A 19536-nucleotide genomic window follows, 5' to 3' on the forward strand; every position below is an offset into this window, starting at 1 on the left:
ATGTTTTTGGTGCTACCCTGAATATGGTCAGAGGGAGGACATCTCATTTTCCCACCTCTTTATACAGCTGGTCTTCTCCGATACACTATTATTACAACCCCTGGCAAAAATGATGGAATCACCGGCCTCGGAGGATGTTCATTCAGTTGTTTAATTTTGTAGAAAAAAAGCAGATCACAGACATGACACAAAACTAAAGTCATTTCAAATGGCAACTTTCTGGCTTTAAGAAACACTATAAGAAATCAAGAAAAAAATATTGTGGCAGTCAGTAACGGTTACTTTTTTAGACCAAGCAGAGGAAAAAAATATGGAATCACTCAATTCTGAGGAAAAAATTATGGAATCACCCTGTAAATTTTCATCCCCAAAACTAACACCTGCATCATATCAGATCTGCTCGTTAGTCTGCATCTAAAAAGGAGTGATCACACCTTGGAGAGCTGTTGCACCAAGTGGACTGACATTAATCATGGCTCCAACACGAGAGATGTCAATTGAAACAAAGGAGGGGATTATCAAACTCTTAAAAGAGTAAATCATCACGCAATGTTGCAAAAGATGTTGGTTGTTCACAGTCAGCTGTGTCTAAACTCTGGACCAAATACAAACAACATGGGAAGGTTGTTAAAGGCAAACATACTGGTAGACCAAGGAAGACATCAAAGCATCAAGACAGAAAACTTAAAGCAATATGTCTCAAAAATCGAAAAATGTACAACAAAACAAATGAGGAACGAATGGGAGGAAACTGGAGTCAACGTCTGTGACCGAACTGTAAGAAACCGCCTAAAGGAAATGGGATTTACATACAGAAAAGCTAAACGAAAGGCATCATTAACACCTAAACAGAAAAAAACAAGGTTACAATGGGCTAAGGAAAAGCAATTGTGGACTGTGGATGACTGGATGAAAGTCATATTCAGTGATGAATCTCGAATCTGCATTGGGCAAGGTGATGATGCTGGAACTTTTGTTTGGTGCCTTCCAATGAGATTTATAAAGATGACTGCCTGAAGAGAACATGTAAATTTCCACAGTCATTGATGATATGGGGCTGCATGTCAGGTAAAGGCACTGGGGAGATGGCTGTCATTACATCATCAATAAATGCACGAGTTTATGTTGATATTTGGACAATTGAAAGGATGTTTGGGGATGATGAAATCATTTTTCAAGATGATAATGCATCTTGCCATAGAGCAAAAACTGCAAAAACATTCCTTGCAAAAAGACACATAGGGTCAATGTCAATGAGCAGATCTGATTTGATGCAGGTGTTAATTTGGGGGATGAAAATTTACAGGGTGATTCCATAATTTTTCCTCAGAATTGGAGTGATTCCATATTTTTTTTCCTCTGCTTGGTCTAAAAAAGTAACCGTTACTGACTGCCACAATCTTTTTTTCTTGATTTCTTATAGTGTTTCTTAAAGCCAGAAAGTTGCCATTTGAAATGACTTTAGTTTTGTGTCATGTCTGTGATCTGCTTTTTTTCTACAAAATTAAACAACTGAATGAACATCCTCTGAGGCCGGTGATTCCATAATTTTTGCCAGGGGTTGTATATACACATTTATGTTGCATGTATTTCTTTGTATTTCTCCTTTCTGTCTGTCTGTAGCCGCTGTGCCGTTAGCAGTCTGTGGAGTTGTCACCAGAAACAACAGACCAAGGACAAACATCCCACTGTCCTGTCATTTTGGACTGTATTAAAAAAAAAAACCCCAAACAACAACAACAAAAAACTACAATATTTCGAACACCATTGGTCACTGCCATAACGTCCAATTTCCTATATTGGCCCCAAAAATCAGATGTCTCCCATACTGTTCATGCTGCAGTCAATAATCACACAAGCCTTCAACAACTGCAGTCTTGTTAATCTGAATTTATAGTTTCAGTCTTCACACACACACACACACACACACACACACACACACACACACACACACACACACACACACACACACACACACACACACACACACACGATGTCTCTTAATAAAACATCACTGTCATAACATTCTTTTACGGAATATGTGCAAGGACACACAGGGCAATACAATAATTATTGTCCATCATCACGATGAAGACCAGTAGATGACTTGGGTGGTGATTTTTGCATACCTAAAGAGATACAGCTCAGTGTGTTCTGCATCGTTTTTATTCCCATATCAAGGAACACACTGCCCAGCGCTATCCTCCTCCTGTATACGTACCACTAGATGTCATGCAAAACACTCATGGGGGAAAACAAAAGTTCATAGCAGCTGCCATGATTCACAGTCCTGGCTGAAAGTGGAATATTATGCTACATCCTCCTCCTATTCCACACAGCAAACAGGACAAATCTCTGGCTTTGGAGTGGAAATGGTTAAACACGATGGTCTCCATGATGGTCACAGAACAATGATGACTAAAATAAAAGACACATTGTGATCCAGGAGGATCTTGGGGCCTCCTCTCCTTGGTGGTGTAGGCCTGTACCTTTCATGGAGATACAGCAGCATGTGGTGTATACGGCATTCCCTCATACGATAGAATCCTTGATCTCTGAGCCTAACCTTACTCTGGGCCGGGGCAGGTTGGGGAGTACTCCACATGGCTCTCCTTCAGGTTGAACGGCCGCCTGTCAGAGGACTCGGAGAAGCTCTTGCTGTTGTCTGGTGACGACTCGTGGGTGGGAGTGCTGCAGATGTAGTTGTCATTTAGCGTCTGGTAGCCCTTATGATCAGATGTGGAGACTGGGATGGTGTTACCATTGAGAGGTAAACTCTCCGCGGGTTTCCCTACGATCCTTCCCTTTTTTGCTGCATGTTTGGGCACTCGCCCTGCTTCAGCATGGATTTCATGTGGTCGCGGTCTCTGTAGATGACAAACAAGGAAAACACCACCAGGGAGAAAGCCAAGAGGGCACACACTACAATCAGTTCATTCCAGTACGTCTTAGTGTGCACCTGCTGCGAACGCGACTCGCCAGGCAGGATGATAGTCTCCTCTCGCTGTATGTGCGGTGTACGCGAGTGACCAATCAGTGTGGTGCTCTCCAACGGGGCTCTGCCCTTACACAATAGTTAGCCAACAACTGGCGAAAGCCTTCCTCTTTGACCAACACTCATTGTCTCCATCCTCTCGGCCTGTGCACGACTACCAGGTTGCCTTCGTGTGGCATAGAGGAAGCGGCTAGCACCGTCACTGTATGCCACCTCCTCTTTGCCAAGTGGAGCGCAACTTGCAGGGCAAGACTCTGAAAGTGTTGGCGGGATTGTAATGAGCTGACAATGGGAGCCACCTATGAAAAACAAAACCAGAGTTGATCAGCAAAGTTAACGAGGTCAGTCCGAACATAAAGTGCACAAGTAAAGATTAAGTCACTCCAATGACTTCTAGCAAGGAAGTAATGTTTTCACAGACATTTGTTGCTTGTTTGGTACCAGGAATTCTCAAAAACAAATGGATCATTTTTCATGAAACTTGGTAAAGGCATGCAAGAAGGAAGAACTTGATAAATAGTGGTGCATAGCTTCAGGAAATCCACTCATGCACCTGAACATAGGAATATATTGCACTATGCTTATCGCTTATCTACCTGCTTATCACTTCATGTGTGTGTTGCCAAGTCTCAGAAACCCACAAGTGTATATTCTTACTTTTGTGTTAAATTATTTGGAAAATAAAGGTTTTTATAGACATTATGGAACATGTTTCTGTGAAGGCTCTCAGTTGTCCAGGTGGTTTCCATAGTAGAGAAGCTTGAATCTTCAACTGGACTGGGTTGCTTGACGCGAGGATGTTTCGCTTCAAATCGCAGAAGCTTTCTCAGCTAAAATTCTTGCTCTGGTAGTCTAACTTCTGTCTTGACTCTTGTAGAGAAGAATAAACAGAAGCCACAAAAGCTGGAGTTTTAAACCTAACCAGACCCCTCCTACAGCGAGGCAGACCTCTATAGGCTAGTGACTAAACAATAGCTCTAATTAGCACCTATGTGCTCTAGTAGCACCTTCCTAATGACAGGGCAGCTGTCCCTCCTAATGATGGGACAGACGCCTCTCCTGACGGCTCCCCTGACGACTCTCCTGATGATGTGAATGACTCATTACCATGAACAAAAGACTGAAACTGCTTTGACCTGAGTACCCCATTGTAAACAGGGGACAAAGCGTGTCTCAGATCCCTGTTTCACATAAAATGCCTCCTTCACTCCTCTCTCAAACCATTTCCTTTCTCTGGCTAAGATTTTAACTTCCTTGTCCTCAAACGTGTGGTTAGTGTCTTTAAGGTGGAGATGAATTGCAGACTGAGGTCCACGGCGCCCTATCTGAGTGTGGGTTGAAAAATTGGAAACATTCTCATAACCATAACATTCAGCTGCTACTCAGGTCTCAACAACAACTGAGGCTGGAGAGGACCAGTGGTGGGCACAGATAACCAAAAAAAATGAACTTCGATAACAGATAATCAGATAACTGAGAAGTTATCTTTGATAAAGATAAACCAATAAACCACCCAAAAATGTATCGGAAGTTACAGATAATCGATAACCGATAAATTCCAGTATTGTCTCTGGTACATTTGCAATTATTAAGAAGCTGAAATTGACTTTTAACATGATCGCTTTTGAAAGCATCAAAAGTGACAAAAGACCCACAAGAATGAGCCAGTTATTTCCATGTTTGACCATACTACCCCCGGAGGAAGCTGCACAGAAGAATACTGAGAGCACCCACAAAATCAGCTCTCTACTAATCATAATGCTCGGTCAGGCGGAAGTCTTGAAAAATAAAGTCATATAACTTATGGTTTTGTGAAAATACTGATAGAATAACTCCATTAATGTAAATTCTGTCATTTGTACAAAGTTAAAATATAACATATATCTTTTAATGTTGAATAATGCACTAATTCTGAGGTTTTGTAACAAACACAGACCGCAAAGCATTCTGGGTAACAGTGCCTCTGCTAAACACTGATTGGTTCAGTCATTCATTATGTAAACCAACATGTTAATGTGACGTGTGTGTGGTTGGTTTAAAGATAAATGTGCTTTTGTAAAATATTCCCATTTTTATTTGTAAAAACAGGCATTTTTACGGAGCCCTGGAAGTGTCATCGCAAAATGTTTTGCATGTGGAGAGAATGTGCGCACGTTTTATGATGTTGTAAACCTGTGCACTCAGTATTAGTAAGTAAGTAAATTTATTTATATAGTGCCTTTCACAGACATAAGCACAAAACTAAAATGCAATAATAAATACTAAAACATAGATAAAACAAAGGACAAGGTTAACAATTGGTCAGTTCTGAAAAGCCTTATCTTGACACAGAAATGTTGGATTTACTCTGTGCATGTTTTGGCCATTTTTCAGATGATTTTTCATTTGTGTGAGAATTTTTTGGACCAGGTTAATCGCGCGTCCTGCATCGTGTAGCGGAGTAACAAGCTTTAACATCTCACAACCACCTCCGGCTGCTGAAGAGCTACAAGCGTCCAACCGCAGAGCTGTCTTGTAATGTTTTTTGTTGTTGTTGTTTTGTTTTTAAACTTAATTTGTAAAAAAAAAAGAAAAAAAAAAAAGCTATTTGCAAAGCCAAAAAGTTGATTTGACCACCATCTGATATAACCGGGTCAAAATAAATAGAACACTACCATCTACTGGTACCCAGACGCTTAGTACTTGGGGCGAATACTGCCATGAACACTACTGGCCAGTAGATGGCAGTAGCGGCCTTGAAAACTTGCCAAACAAAATTCCAGATAATCCGTGTCTGGTACATTTAAGATGCGTGGAATTTAACAAACGCAAATACAATAACATCTATAAACCCAGAGAATATATTCACAAGAGTTTTAGGCACTAGAGTTTAATGCTGTTGTCCGTGGAGCCTGAACAGAATGTCTGAAATGCATTTGTCCTGTCGTGAACGTCTGAGATTACGCTATGCTACCCATAATGCATTGCTGTCGGGCACAGCATGTGCTCACAAAACCTTAAAAATTAGCACATTACTTTAAAATGAAAACATATATCTGATATTTTCACTTTATAAAACTTCAGACATGACAGTAATTTTAAATAACTTGTCCAAAATGAGTAGGTTAAAATTTGAACCATAAGTTAAAAATGTATGCCTCTGGATGACTTGGGTGATATTGCGATTATATCAGTATGGTGTTAAAGGAAATGATTTTTTGGGGGGGTCACCAGTTCTCCTTTGCCTACAGAGGACAGAGTGGTTTCTTCTGAAAACAGCTCTCTTCTGTTTGCAGAGGGTAGAACGATATACCTATTAGGAAACTTTTAACAGGTAAGTCTCAACTGCTTTTAAGTTTTAAAAATGTTTTCAGTGTTCAGCTTAGTTTACTAGAGATGGGATTTATAGCTCTTTGGGGGATCCAGATCTTTATGGCTCGTTCCTTTCAAAGAGCCATTCAAAAAACTGGCTCATGTGGCTCTTTTTTTTTTTTTTAATAAGTATTTTAGGCTTAATTATCGATTTCTGCCATGTGCGCATTCGTGGTGGTGCATGCTGCAGCGTGCATGCGCACTTTGCCATCACAATGCATTCTGGTTAGAAATTCCTAGCGCCATTTGTGACATAAATTGATAATTAAGCCTAAAATATTGAGAGAGAGAGAGAGAAAGAAAAATGAGCCATCTCAATGTCACTTTTCAAATTTGCTCCCCTATTCTGTGTCTCCCTACCTTTTCTGCCAGCAGTGGACATCGACATGAATCCTTGGGGAGAACAGCATGCTCAGGCAAACGATTGGTGTTGACTGACTGAAATCTCGTTCCAAACGAGAAGAGAACAGGGAATAGAACCTGACATTAAACCAAACCTGTTGTTGCTTAAAGTAGCCAGTAGATGGCGTTAACGCATTGTAAATAACCAGGAAACCCATACTGAGAAACACAAAAATGAATGAAAGGTCATTAAGACCAACACCATTGTATATTTTTTGATTTTGAAAGTTTTTGTATTGCACATGTTCTTTTTTCTATTCACTTTAAATCTGATATCACAGCCATTATCAACCATTATCTGAGTTTGAATTATTTGGAAATACTGTTGAAAAGAATTTCGGTCTGAATCCATTGTAAATATTCCACTAGGTGGTACTACATCCCTCTGCCTTATTTTCGCACCACAAGAACCCCCCTCCCCCCTGCAGGAGTACTCATGTGAAGGCACATGCTGCCTGTACCCCTCCCCCCATAGCTGCTCTCTTTCTCTGGGGGGGAGCCACAGCCGCAACCCCAACTCATGAGCCAATGATGAACCAATTATATTTTGGTGCACATTTAAGCACAGATCTCGGTAATGTTATTTGCTTGTTGTTTCAATGGGATTACACAAAAATTCTTGGACCAATTTTTGTGAAGCTTAGTTTGAGGGTGGGGCATGTACTAAGTTTTGATCTTCATCCCAATGTGGATTCAGGACATTTTGTGTCTTTCATCAAAATTGTGAAATAACCCCTTTTCCCTGCATTCTTAGTTTATCGTAAATCATGTTCATATCTCAGTAAGAAAAGTAAAGCAGTTGGATATGGACTGAGGTTAATATATTTGTCTCTTAGCAGACATATGGAATCTACTGACGCGTCTCTAGTTTAGAATTTTGTCACTTCAGATTTGTCTTTGTCATAATTTGCAAGATTTACAATATCATGTAAATGCTTTTTTTTTTTTTACCCATGTTTCTTTGTGTGGTGCAGATGAGGTGGCAGATGAGATGACATAATGGACAGCATGTTAATTAAAGACCACAGCACCAAGGCACTCACGAGAAGCTGTGGGTCTGGCAGATCTGGTGGTGGGAAATGTCCTGTTACAAATAACTGAAGTATCGGCCTCTTCCACATCTTGCTGCCAGTGGCTGAGACGAAACACAGCAAAACAACAACATACTGAGACGCTGTAATGAGGCACCTTGTGTTCCTCATTTATTTGGGTACACTCTCACAAACAACACATTTCATCCAAAAATCTGCTACAACACAAAATAGTACAACACATTTTGAGTGTAACAAGCACTGAACTTTAACTTGATGTGTATTTTCAGCAGCTCCCAGTGATAAACTGTTGAACATCATTACCCAAGGTCGAAATATGACCATCGGGTATTGTATAGGCTTTGCGTCCGTCTGTCTGTCTGTCTGTCTCTCTGTGCCCAGCATAAGTCCAGACCTATTACTGCAACAGTCTTCAAATTCACAGGGAACATTCTTGGAATACAGACCTTGGACAAGTTCAAAGATGGCTAACCTTGACGTATGTTAAGAGGTCAAATGGTCACATTCTGTTTCCTATTGTTATGTTTCGATTGGCTCATATGGCCGAAATCATGAATCATGCATATCTGCTTTTTGTTGGGGGGGGGGTCTGGATCCTGGGAAGGACACGGTGACAGCCAGTCAGACTAGAGGGGCATCATGACATCTCTGCCTGGTCTCTCTCTGGCTGCTAATCCAACATGGTGGAATCTGCTCCGAAACTGCTGCATTTCTATGTAAATCTAACATGTTTCTCATATACGAGGTCTGTGATGAAAAAAGCAGTCCTTTTATTTTTTTCAAAAAAATAAATGGATTTGATTCATATGTTTTTACGTCAGACAAACTTGAACCCTCGTGCGCATGCGTGAGTTTTTTTCACGCGTGTCGGTGACGTCATTCGCCTGTGGGCAGGCCTTTGAGTGAGGAGTGCTCCACCCCGCCCGTCGGAATCTCTTTGTCTGAATAGCCGCTGCGGACGGCGCGCGTTGCTTTATCAACATTTTTTCTGGACCTGTGAGGGATATCCGAGTGGACACTATTCGAGAAATTAAGCTGGTTTCGGTGAAAGTTTAACGGCTGATGAGAGATTATGAGGTGTTTCTGTCACTGTAAGGACATCCGTCATCGGCCTGTTTCGACCTGAAAACATCCTAATTAAGGCTTAATTCACCAGGACGTCGTGAGAGAACAGAGAAGATTCAGAACAGGCCGGCATGAGGACTTTATGCGGACATTCCACTGTTTAAGGACATTTTGTAATGAAAGACGTGCGCGCAAATTCGCCGAGTCGTCACGGAAACGACTCGGCGAATCTGTGTGCGCCGCAACAGGAAAACACCTCCGTGTTTGGAAAACCATTTGTAAATTCAGGCGGCTTTTGATGGCTTTCAACAAGTGAGTAACTGAGAAATTGTTTAACAGGTTGGGCATGTTCCAACTTGCCGTTAAGGTTCCAACGGAGGTGTTTTTCCTGTCGCGACCCCCCGCGGTCGGGTCCGGCCCGACATGCGACTCTGCCCGCACGTTCTTTCATTACAAAATGTCCGTTAACAATGTCTGAATAAACTCCTCATGCCGACTTCTTCTGAAAGTTCTCTGTTCTCTGACGACTTACTGGGTCCACAGAGCCTGAAATGTGGAAGTTTTCAACTTGAAACGGCGAGATGCTGCCGCCTCGAAGCGCAGATCGCCGTCAGGCGCCGTGGGCCGTCCTTAAAGCGACACTACCAGACTAAAATCTCTCATCAGCCGTTAAAAGTTTTACCGAAAACCAGCTGAATTTATCGAATGTTGTCCACTCAGTTGTGCCTTACAGTTTTTGAAAAAAATTTTATCAAACAAAGCAGCAGTCTCTGAGCCATTCCTAAACAATGAAAAAATGACGAGAGGTTGGGCAACTCCTCACTCAAAGACTGCCCACAGGGGAATGACGTAACCGACAGGCGTGAAAAAACTCTCGCATGCCCACGAGGGTTCAAGCATGTCTGATGTAATCACACGTGATTCAAATCCATATGGTTTTTGAAAAAAATAATAAGGTCCGTTACTTTTATCACAGACCTCATATTATGTAAAAGCTAGCGAGAAATAAACACTGAAAACTCTGCTTTTGGAACCTGATAATACCTCTGGAGCGATTTACAAGACATCTTGCAGACATCAGCGTGTACGCGCATCACACGCGGTCAAAAGCTCATGTACGCGCACATGCACGCCCTCCTGCAGACGCCGTTAAAAGGTACATGCTCATACGGCCGAGGGTATTTTAGCATTGTGTTATATTTTTATTTGGTCCTGCAGAGTTAAACTTGCAGCTGTAGACACCTGAGCACTCACCTATCAGGCGGAGCCATCCTGACGTCCCGACAGAGATGCCCGGTCCAGGCACAGTACGGGTCTCTGGAAAGCACACACTCTCCACAGCTCGCATAGTTGGAGCAGTTGGCCACTGCAATCTCCACCAACCCCGAGTATGACGACACAAACAACAGGCCCTGAGGATGAGAAAAAATATAAAATCATGCTAAACCAGAAACCATGCTAACCAGAGTTACATTAGACAAAAAAAGGATGATGCTTAATAATAATAATAATAATAATAATAATAAATTGAAATAGAATAACCAAATAAAAGGAGGAGATTTTTCCCAAATGTTCTGCAACCTGTCTCCAACAACCTACGCTTGTTGATTTGCATTTTTTAAAATTTAATTTAATTTTGTGTGTGTGTGGTGGTGGGGGTAATCATAAGGATTCTGGAAACAACAACAAATCAAAATACTTAGTCATACTTAAAAATACTTACTGACTGATATTTGTGAAACCTATGAAGAGTAGGGTACTGATTTTATATATCATCCCCAAATCATGTCCCAACCCTTCAACCATTTTTTTAAAAAACTGAAAACTATGTATTAATGCATAGAATACATATTTACATTAAAATCCCCTGCACACACACACCTCACAGTGGATCTAACATTGGATTCAGATTAGACCTAAAATGGTTCCAATGGTCTTTCTTAGCCCGTCATTTATGTGGTCAACAGGTTTCATGAACACTGGGCCATTAGGGTTCTCACTAATCCTTGTTCATCCTCACCTAAGCGCATAACACCACATTCCACCAAGTGGAGAATCAGACCATGAACAATCTTGGTGAACATCCATCCAATCAACAGAGGTGGGAAAAAAGTAACATCCTTCTTGAATGCACTTTTCATCTAAAATATGTGGCATTTTAATGTGTATGCAGTTGTGCGGATCTGAATAATGGCAAAAACAGTTGGGTATGGGAAAGCTGGACGTTGGACCTTGACGTCATGATAAGACTGGAAGTTGGACCTCGACTTATTTACTCTTTTGGTCGACTCCTGTCTGCTAACAGCTAGAATTTGTTAATGGATGAACATAGCTGTATTAGCACCATGGCTGTGATGTTATCTTTACAGGTGCACATACAGAACATAAAGTAATGTCTGACACACTATACCAGCGTCACACGCACATCGTGCCAGACTCACATGTCGGTGTATTTACACCTGGCTGCATTTCAGCAGTGTTTGTGTTGAATCTGTGCTCAGTCTTTCTACATCACTGGTCTTTGATGATGGCGTTTATCCCACGCTGTGTATCTTCTGTGACTGTTTACTGGACATGATTTCAACAGGGCACAATCACGTTGGGCTCTGTGTGTGCATGCATGTGTTTATTTTATTTTTTAATGGCTGGTGGTGGCACTGATCCAGCCATTAGCTGAGAGTACCTCTCTGGCACGTCATGTCTAATGTGGCTTAACATCGGGGACGGGCCCTTCACTGTTGGATAGTGTAGTAGCTGCTAGGAAGTTAAGGGAAAATGTATTTTTCTTCCCAACTGTTCATTATGCCAAAAAAAAAAAAAAAACATAAACAGTGAAGACTTGGATTAAATCAAACTGTCCTTGAATGTCACATCTGAGGAGTGGAGTGGCGAAAAACAAACGGAATTGCTTGGATTGTTGAAGGAGGTTCATGATCTCAAGAGAATTTTGCAGGAGAAAGACAACAGAATTAGAATACTGGAAAACTGGAAGAACTGGAGCAACACATTAGGATGGAGGAGGTAATTGTATCAGGCCTAAATATTAATAATCGGACATACAGTAGTGTTCAGAATAATAGTAGTGCTATGTGACTAAAAAGATTAATCCAGATTTTGAGTATATTTCTTATTGTTACATGGGAAACAAGGTACCAGTAGATTCAGTAGATTCTCACAAATCCAACAAGACCAAGCATTCATGATACGCACACTCTTAAGGCTATGAAATTGGGCTATTAGTAAAAAAAAAGTAGAAAAGGGGGTGTTCACAATAATAGTAGCATCTGCTGTTGACGCTACAAACTCAAAACTATTATGTTCAAACTGCTTTTTTAGCAATCCTGTGAATCACTAAACTAGTAATTAGTTGTATAACCACAGTTTTTCATGATTTCTTCACATCTGCGAGGCATTAATTTTGTTGGTGTGGAACCAAGATTTTGCTTGTTTACTAGTGTGCTTGGGGTCACTGTCTTGTTGAAACACCCATTTCAAGGGCATGTCCTCTTCAGCATAAGGCAACATGACCTCTTCAAGTATTTTGACATATCCAAACTGATCCATGATACCTGGTATGTGATATATAGGCCCAACACCATAGTAGGAGAAACATGCCCATATCATGATGCTTGCACCACCATGCTTCACTGTCTTCACTGTGAATTGTGGCTTGAATTCAGAGTTTGGGGGTCATCTCACAAACTGTCTGCGGTCCTTGGACCCAAAAAGAACAATTTTACTCTCATCAGTCCACAAAATATTCCTCCATTTCTCTTTAGGCCAGTTGATGTGTTCTTTGGCAAATTGTAACCTCTTCTGCACATGTCTTTTATTTAACAGAGGGACTTCACGGGGGATTCTTGCAAATAAATTAGCTTCACACAGGCATCTTCTAACTGTCACAGCACTTACAGGTAACTCCAGACTGTCTTTGATCATCCTGGATGATCAATGGGTGAGCCTTTGCCATTCTGGTTATTCTTCTATCCATTTTGATGGTTGTTTTCCATTTTCTTCCACACGTCTCTGTTTTTTTTTTTTTTTTTTGTCCATTTTAAAGCATTGGAGATCATTGTAGATGAACAGCCTATAATTTTTTTCACCTGCGTATAACTTTTCCCCTCTCCAATCAACTTTTTAATCAAACTGCACTGTTCTTCTGAACAATGTCTTGAACGTCCGCTTTTTCCTCAGGCTTTCAAAGAGAAAAGCATGTTCAACAGGTGCTGGCTTCATCCTTAACTATGGGACAACACCTGTTTGTTCCACAAAATTGACGAACTCACTGACTGAATGCCACACTACTATTATTGTGAACACCCCCTTTTCTACTTTTTTTTTTACTAATAGCCCGATTTCATAGCCTTAAGAGTGTGCATATCATGAAGGCTTGGTCTTGTTGGATTTGTGAGAATCTACTGAATCTACTGGTACCTTGTTTCCCATGTAACAATAAGAAATATACTCAAAATCTGGATTAATCTTTTTAGTCACATAGCACTACTATTATTCTGAACACTACTGTATGCCAGGGCCACAGCTGTGGGCAGTGGTGCCTGTGTTGAAGAGGACACACCAGGAGAAATTCACTCACTGGAGCAACAGGTCATTCAATTTTTTTTTCTCCCAAGGACATCCATGTTAAAGTGTAGGCGATACGATATGTAATTTTTTTTGAGTATTTAGGAATAAAATTAAAGGACATGTCTCACATTTTTTAACGTCCCAGTTAGTAAGACCACATAAAAGTACTCATGATTGTAAGTGTCTCCGCACATCTCATCTCATTTCATCTTATCTTCAACCGCTTATCTGAGATCGGGGTCGCGGGGGTAACAGCTCTAGCAGGGGACCCCAGACTTCACTCTCCCATGCCACACTGACCACCTCTGACTAGGGGATCCTGAGGCGTTCCCAGGCCAATGTGGAGATATAATCTCTCCACCTAGTCCTGTGTCTTTCCCAGGTCTCCCTCCCAGGTGGACGTGCCTGAAACACCTCCCTAGGAAGGCGCACACCTTGGCTGGCTCCTTTCAATGCGAAGGAACAGTGGCTCTAGTCCGAGCTCCCCACGGATGACCGAACTTCTCACCCTATCTCTAAGGGAGACACCAGTCACCCTCCTAAGGAAGCCCATTTTGGGCGCTTGTAGCTGCGATCTAGTTCTTTCGGTCATGACCCAACCCTCATGACCATAGGTGAGAGTAGGAATGAAGACTGACCAGTAGATCAAGAGCTTCGCCTTTTGGCTCAGCTCCCTTTTCATCACAACAGTACGGTAGAGCGACTGCAACACCGCCCCTGCTGCACCGATTCTCCGGCCAATCTCACGCTCTATTGCCCCTCATTTGTGAACAAGACCCCGAGGTACTTGAACTCCTTCACCTGGGGCAAGGTCGTATTCCCTACCCGGAGTAGGCAATCCATCAGTTTCCTGCTGAGAACCATGGCCTCAGATTTAGAGGTGCTGATCCTCATCCCAGCCGCTTCACACTCGGCTGCGAACTGATCCAGTGAGTGTTGGAGGTCACATGCTGATGAAGCCAACAGGACCACATCATCTGCAAAAAGCAGTGATAAGACCCTGAGTCCACCAAACCGGAACCCCCCCCCAACTACCCCTCGATATCCTGTCCATGAATATCACAAACAGGATTGGTGACAAGACGCAGCCCTGGCGGAGGCCAACCTCCACCGGAAACGGGTCCGACTTACTGCTGAGCACCTAAACACAGCTCTCGCTTTATGAGTACAGAGATTGGATGGCCCTGAGAAGGGCCCCCCTCACTCCATACTCCCACAGCACCTCCCAGGGTATCTCTTGGGGTACCCAATCACACGCCTTCTCCAAGTCCACAAAACACATGTAGACTGGATGGGTATATTCCCCGGCCTCTTCCAGGATCCTTGTGAGAGTGAAGAGCTGGTTGGTTGTTCCACAACCAGGACGGAACCCGCACTGTTCCTCTTCAATCAGAGGTTTGACTATCGGCCAAACCCTCCTTTCCAGCATCCTGGAGTAGACTTTACCAGGGAGGGTAAGTAGTGTGATGCCCCTGTAGTTGGCACATACTCTCTGGTCCCCCTTTTTAAATATGGGGACCACCACCCCAGTTTGCCACTCCTTAGGCACTGTTCCACTCTGGCCAGAGTAGGACCATATGTAGTGTTAAATTAACACCACCAGTGTTAGTGTTACACTGGTGATTTTACTGCTGTTTACTGAAGCTGTGTACATGGAGATCGGCACAGCTGACACTGTTTTTAACAGACTGCCTGGACACAGAGATGGATTTGTACACTGGAAAAAGTGAGAATACATTATTTCCAGGAATTAATGGACGTTATTTAACGTGCCACGATCGTGTTCGTCTGGAGTTTACATTTGGAAAACAATACAACACGATGAGTCTGGCATGTTCAGCATTTTACCCCTTTTGTTGTCTTTTGTACAAATTTTTTTGGGGCTTTGAGGAGCTGGAGTGTGCGTGTGTGTGTGTGTGTGTGTGTGTGTGTGTGTATATGTGTGCACTGCTGCTGCTCGTTCCCCCGGCGGCAGATGTGTTTTTATATTTTATTGATAACACTCACAATTAATCGTGCACCAAGCTGAACCTGGAGCAGAGATGGTTATTGACAGGCTGCGTTTCTGACTCAAGGCCATGCAGGTGCACAGAAACCTTCACTGATTTCCTTCATTTGACTGCATCAAAATGAACAGTTTTCATTTAAAAATAAGTCATCATAACACAACATCACACTTATGTAAACTTTGGAATGAATTTGTGCCTCCGTTCTTAACGTTATCAGCTACATTCCATTGAAGCGCACGCTGGGATGCTTCCAGTTGCGACGTCAATTGTCGGAAACACTCAAAGTAAATTCAAATTCAAATTTATTAATTTATATAGCGCCAATTCACGACAAAATCGTCTCAAGGCGCTTCACAACATAAAAAACAATTAAAATTTAAAACACAATAAAAACAACCATAAAAGAAAGACAGCAGTAAAAGAATAGAAGATTAAAAACACATCATAACACTAATGATAAAACAGGGAAAATAAATGAGTCTTTAAACGTGATTTAAAGGTCTCCACAGTGTCCGACTGCCGAATGTGTGCCGGCAGATCGTTCCACAGAGCTGGGGCACGATAGGAAAAAGCTCTGTGACCGGCAGACTTTTTATTCACCCTGGGAACACACAGAAGTCCTGCACCCTGAGAACGCAGGGCCCGAGCTGGTACATAGGGGCTTATCAAGTCAGCCAGATAGGGAGGTGCAAGTCCATGAACAATTTTATAAACTAAAATCAGTACTTTAAAATCCGATCTTGCAGAAACAGGAAGCCAGTGCAGGGACGCCAAGATTGGCGTAATGTGGTCAAACTTTCTGCTCCAAGTCAAAAGTCTGGCAGCAGCATTCTGAACCAATTGAAGACCCCTGATCCTGGACTGCGGTAATCCAGAGAATAGAGCATTACAAGAGTCCAATCTAGAAGAGACAAACGCATGAATCAAAGTCTCAGCATCTGCCATAGACAGAATAGGACGAATCCTCGCTATATTTCGCAAATGGAAGAAGGCAGTCCTTGTAATGTCTCTAATGTGGAGATCAAAGGACAACGCAGGATCAAAAATTACTCCAAGGTTCCTCACTTTATCCGTATGATGTATAACACACGGAACTAAGCTAAATGCTAGCTGATCAAATTGATGCCGATATCTCGCTGGACCAAAAACCATAACTTCAGTCTTATCAGAATTTAAAAGTAGGAAGTTACTAGACATCCAACTTCTTACTGATGCAAGACAATCTTCCAAGGATTTTATGTGAGTAAGATTACCAGCAGTTATTGGCATATACAATTGAGTGTCATCAGCATAGCAATGAAAGGGAATCCCAAAACGCCGCAATATATTCCCAAGGGGTGCTACATAAAGAGAAAAAAGCAAGGGGCCCAAAACGGATCCCTGAGGAACTCCAAACTTCATGTCTCTACGATGGGAGGAGGTTCCATTACACAATACACAGTAGGAACGAATGGACAGGTACGACGTCAACCATGCAAGAGCAGTTCCAGTAATCCCAAAGTGATTCTCCAGCCTATTGAGTAGAATATGGTAATCCACAGTGTCAAATGCAGCACTAAGATCCAGCAGCACCAGGACCGTAGTGATATCCGAGTCCATTGCTCGCAAAAGGTCATTCACTACTTTAGTAAGTGCTGTCTCTGTGGAGTGAAATTTTCTAAAAGCAGACTGCAGTGGCTCAAAAAGATTATTCTCAGTGAGGTAGTCCACGAGCTGTCGCAAGACCACTTTTTCCAGGATTTTAGAACAAAATGACAGATTTGATATCGGTCTATAATTCTTCAATACACTCGGGTCGAGATTAGATTTTTTAAGTAATGGTTTGATCACTGCAGACTTAAAACACTTAGGAACAGATCCAGAAGTTAATGAGAGATTTATAATTTCCAGCACAGTTGGTCCAAGAATGGGCCACAGGTCCTTAAACAGTTTTGTTGGTATAGGATCAATTAAACAGGTTGTGCTTTTAGTAGACGTCACGAGCTTCGTCAATGCGCCTAGCGAGATACCATCAAAATCTGTAAATCTGGATACCACCTCAGTGGGCGCATCCACCTCCACAGCAGTATGCAGTGGTTGGGCCAAAGCCTGCTGAGATATACTCAACCTAATATCCTCAATTTTCTTCTCGAAGTAATCCAAGAAGTCCTGTGCTGAGAAAGGAGAGTGAATAACAGGTGGCTGTCCATGAATAAGAAGTGCTACAGTTTCAAACAAAAACTTGGAATTATGCTTATTTTTATTAATCAAATCAGAATAATAGGCACGCTTTGTAGCCAGTAGTGCCTGCTTATAATCCAAGACAGCATCTCGCCATGCAAGATGGAATACCTCTAACTTAGAACTACGCCATTTCCGTTCAAAACCTCGAGCCTTCTGCCTAAGGTCACGCAGGTAACCATTAAACCAAGGTGAGTATGCCTTGGGAAGGCGTGTCCTCAAGAGAGGAGGCGCAACCTTGTCCAGTGTGGCCTTGAGCGCTGAGTTCAAGCCATCCGCAAGACTATCTACTGATTGAATATTCTCTAACCCTGAGGCTAAAATTTCAGGCAGTCTGGCTTCGAGTTCTATCATAATTGAAGGAGTAATGCGTCGCCGCAAAGAAAGACAAGGCTTTTGATCCACTAGGCGCGGCAACATAAATGCACACCTAACAAATGAGTGGTCAGAGATCACCGAGGCAAGAGGCAAAATGTCAATGTTTGTGACAGCAAGGCCACGTGTGAGTACCAGATCAAGGGTATTTCCACTAGTATGTGTTGAATCCTGAATACATTGGTGGAATCCCAGCGCATCCACAAGTTCCATAAATGACTTGCAAAGGGGATCAAAGGGCTTATTTATGTGAATATTAAAATCACCAATAATCAAAATGTTGTCCACGCTAGCTGACAGGCTAGAGATGAATGCACCAAATTCATCTAAAAATTCAGAATATGGGCCAGGAGGCCTATAAACAGTGACAACATGGCATGACTGATTTCCATACTTCTGACCCTGACAATATGTAGCATCATGGGCAGAGCGGAGAGTCAGATGCTCAAACGAATTATATTTATGCCCCCCGACAGTCAAGAAGGTAAACTTGGATTTATAGATAAAAGCAACACCCCCGCCTTGCTTCGCACAACAAGACATGTGACTGAATGTGTACCCTGGTGGGCAGGCCTCATTCAGAGGAAGAACAGCTGTGGGTTTGAGCCAGGTTTCACATAACCCAATCATGTCCAAATGATGATCCATAATTAGATTGTTAATCAACAGGGATTTTGAGGACAAAGATCTGATGTTAATAAGACCCAAACTGAAGACTTCTGTCGGTTTGACAGACTGACATCTTTGAATAGGCCTGAGTACTGAAAACAAAGTACTCGTGAGTACTTTGTTTTCAGATGCCTCCATAACTGTTTGCTGCGAATGCCGTATACTTTGAAACCGGTCACAGAAGTGCATAAGGTAATCCCGGTGGATCATCGGATGGTCACTAACAGCCTAAATCTTAATTGTTAGGATTTTGGCGTGACATGTCCTTTAAACAACAGTTTGAAATTCATCCTTTCTTGGTGCGCAGTTACTGAAGAGATAAATATTCAGATTTTGAACTGCGCACCACTAAAAACCAGGAGCTTCCGAGTGAGTCCGGACATTGGAGAAGAAGGAAGAAGTGACATCAGCCTGAGAACCATTAACTTAATAGTCCCATTAATTTATGGATTAATTTATGGATTTTTATAGGCTACTGACAGTCCTGTTCTCACTGAGTGGTTCGGGTCGGTGCTGTACGGTGTAATACGTGTCACAATGGTTAATTCCTGCTGGTAGAATCCTTTTGATTGACAGGTGGACTTATATTGTGTCTGCGGCTTCTCCAATCCACATGGAGGCAAAACTGAGTATTTTCACATTATTTTATTTTATTGTTTTGTGGATCGTGGGATAATTTTATTGCGTGCAGACTGAGACGTACAGATGAGCTGCTGCAAGTCTTTCAACTTGTCATTCAACTTGCGGCCCACGGTGGAAGAGGACGCTTCCATTTACAGCAGACTCTCAAACCATCAACCGCAGACGCAATCAA

The 19536-nt window shown here is 42.2% G+C and overlaps 1 pseudogene; it reads right to left on the reverse strand.

The window, feature by feature from the left end:
- Window positions 1-1599: 1599 nt before the first annotated feature.
- Window positions 1600-19536, reverse strand: part of LOC117525143 — a 214097-nt pseudogene continuing 196160 nt past the window's right edge.

Source organism: Thalassophryne amazonica, chromosome 2, assembly GCF_902500255.1.
Source record: "Thalassophryne amazonica chromosome 2, fThaAma1.1, whole genome shotgun sequence".
In the NCBI taxonomy this organism is placed as follows: domain Eukaryota; kingdom Metazoa; phylum Chordata; class Actinopteri; order Batrachoidiformes; family Batrachoididae; genus Thalassophryne; species Thalassophryne amazonica.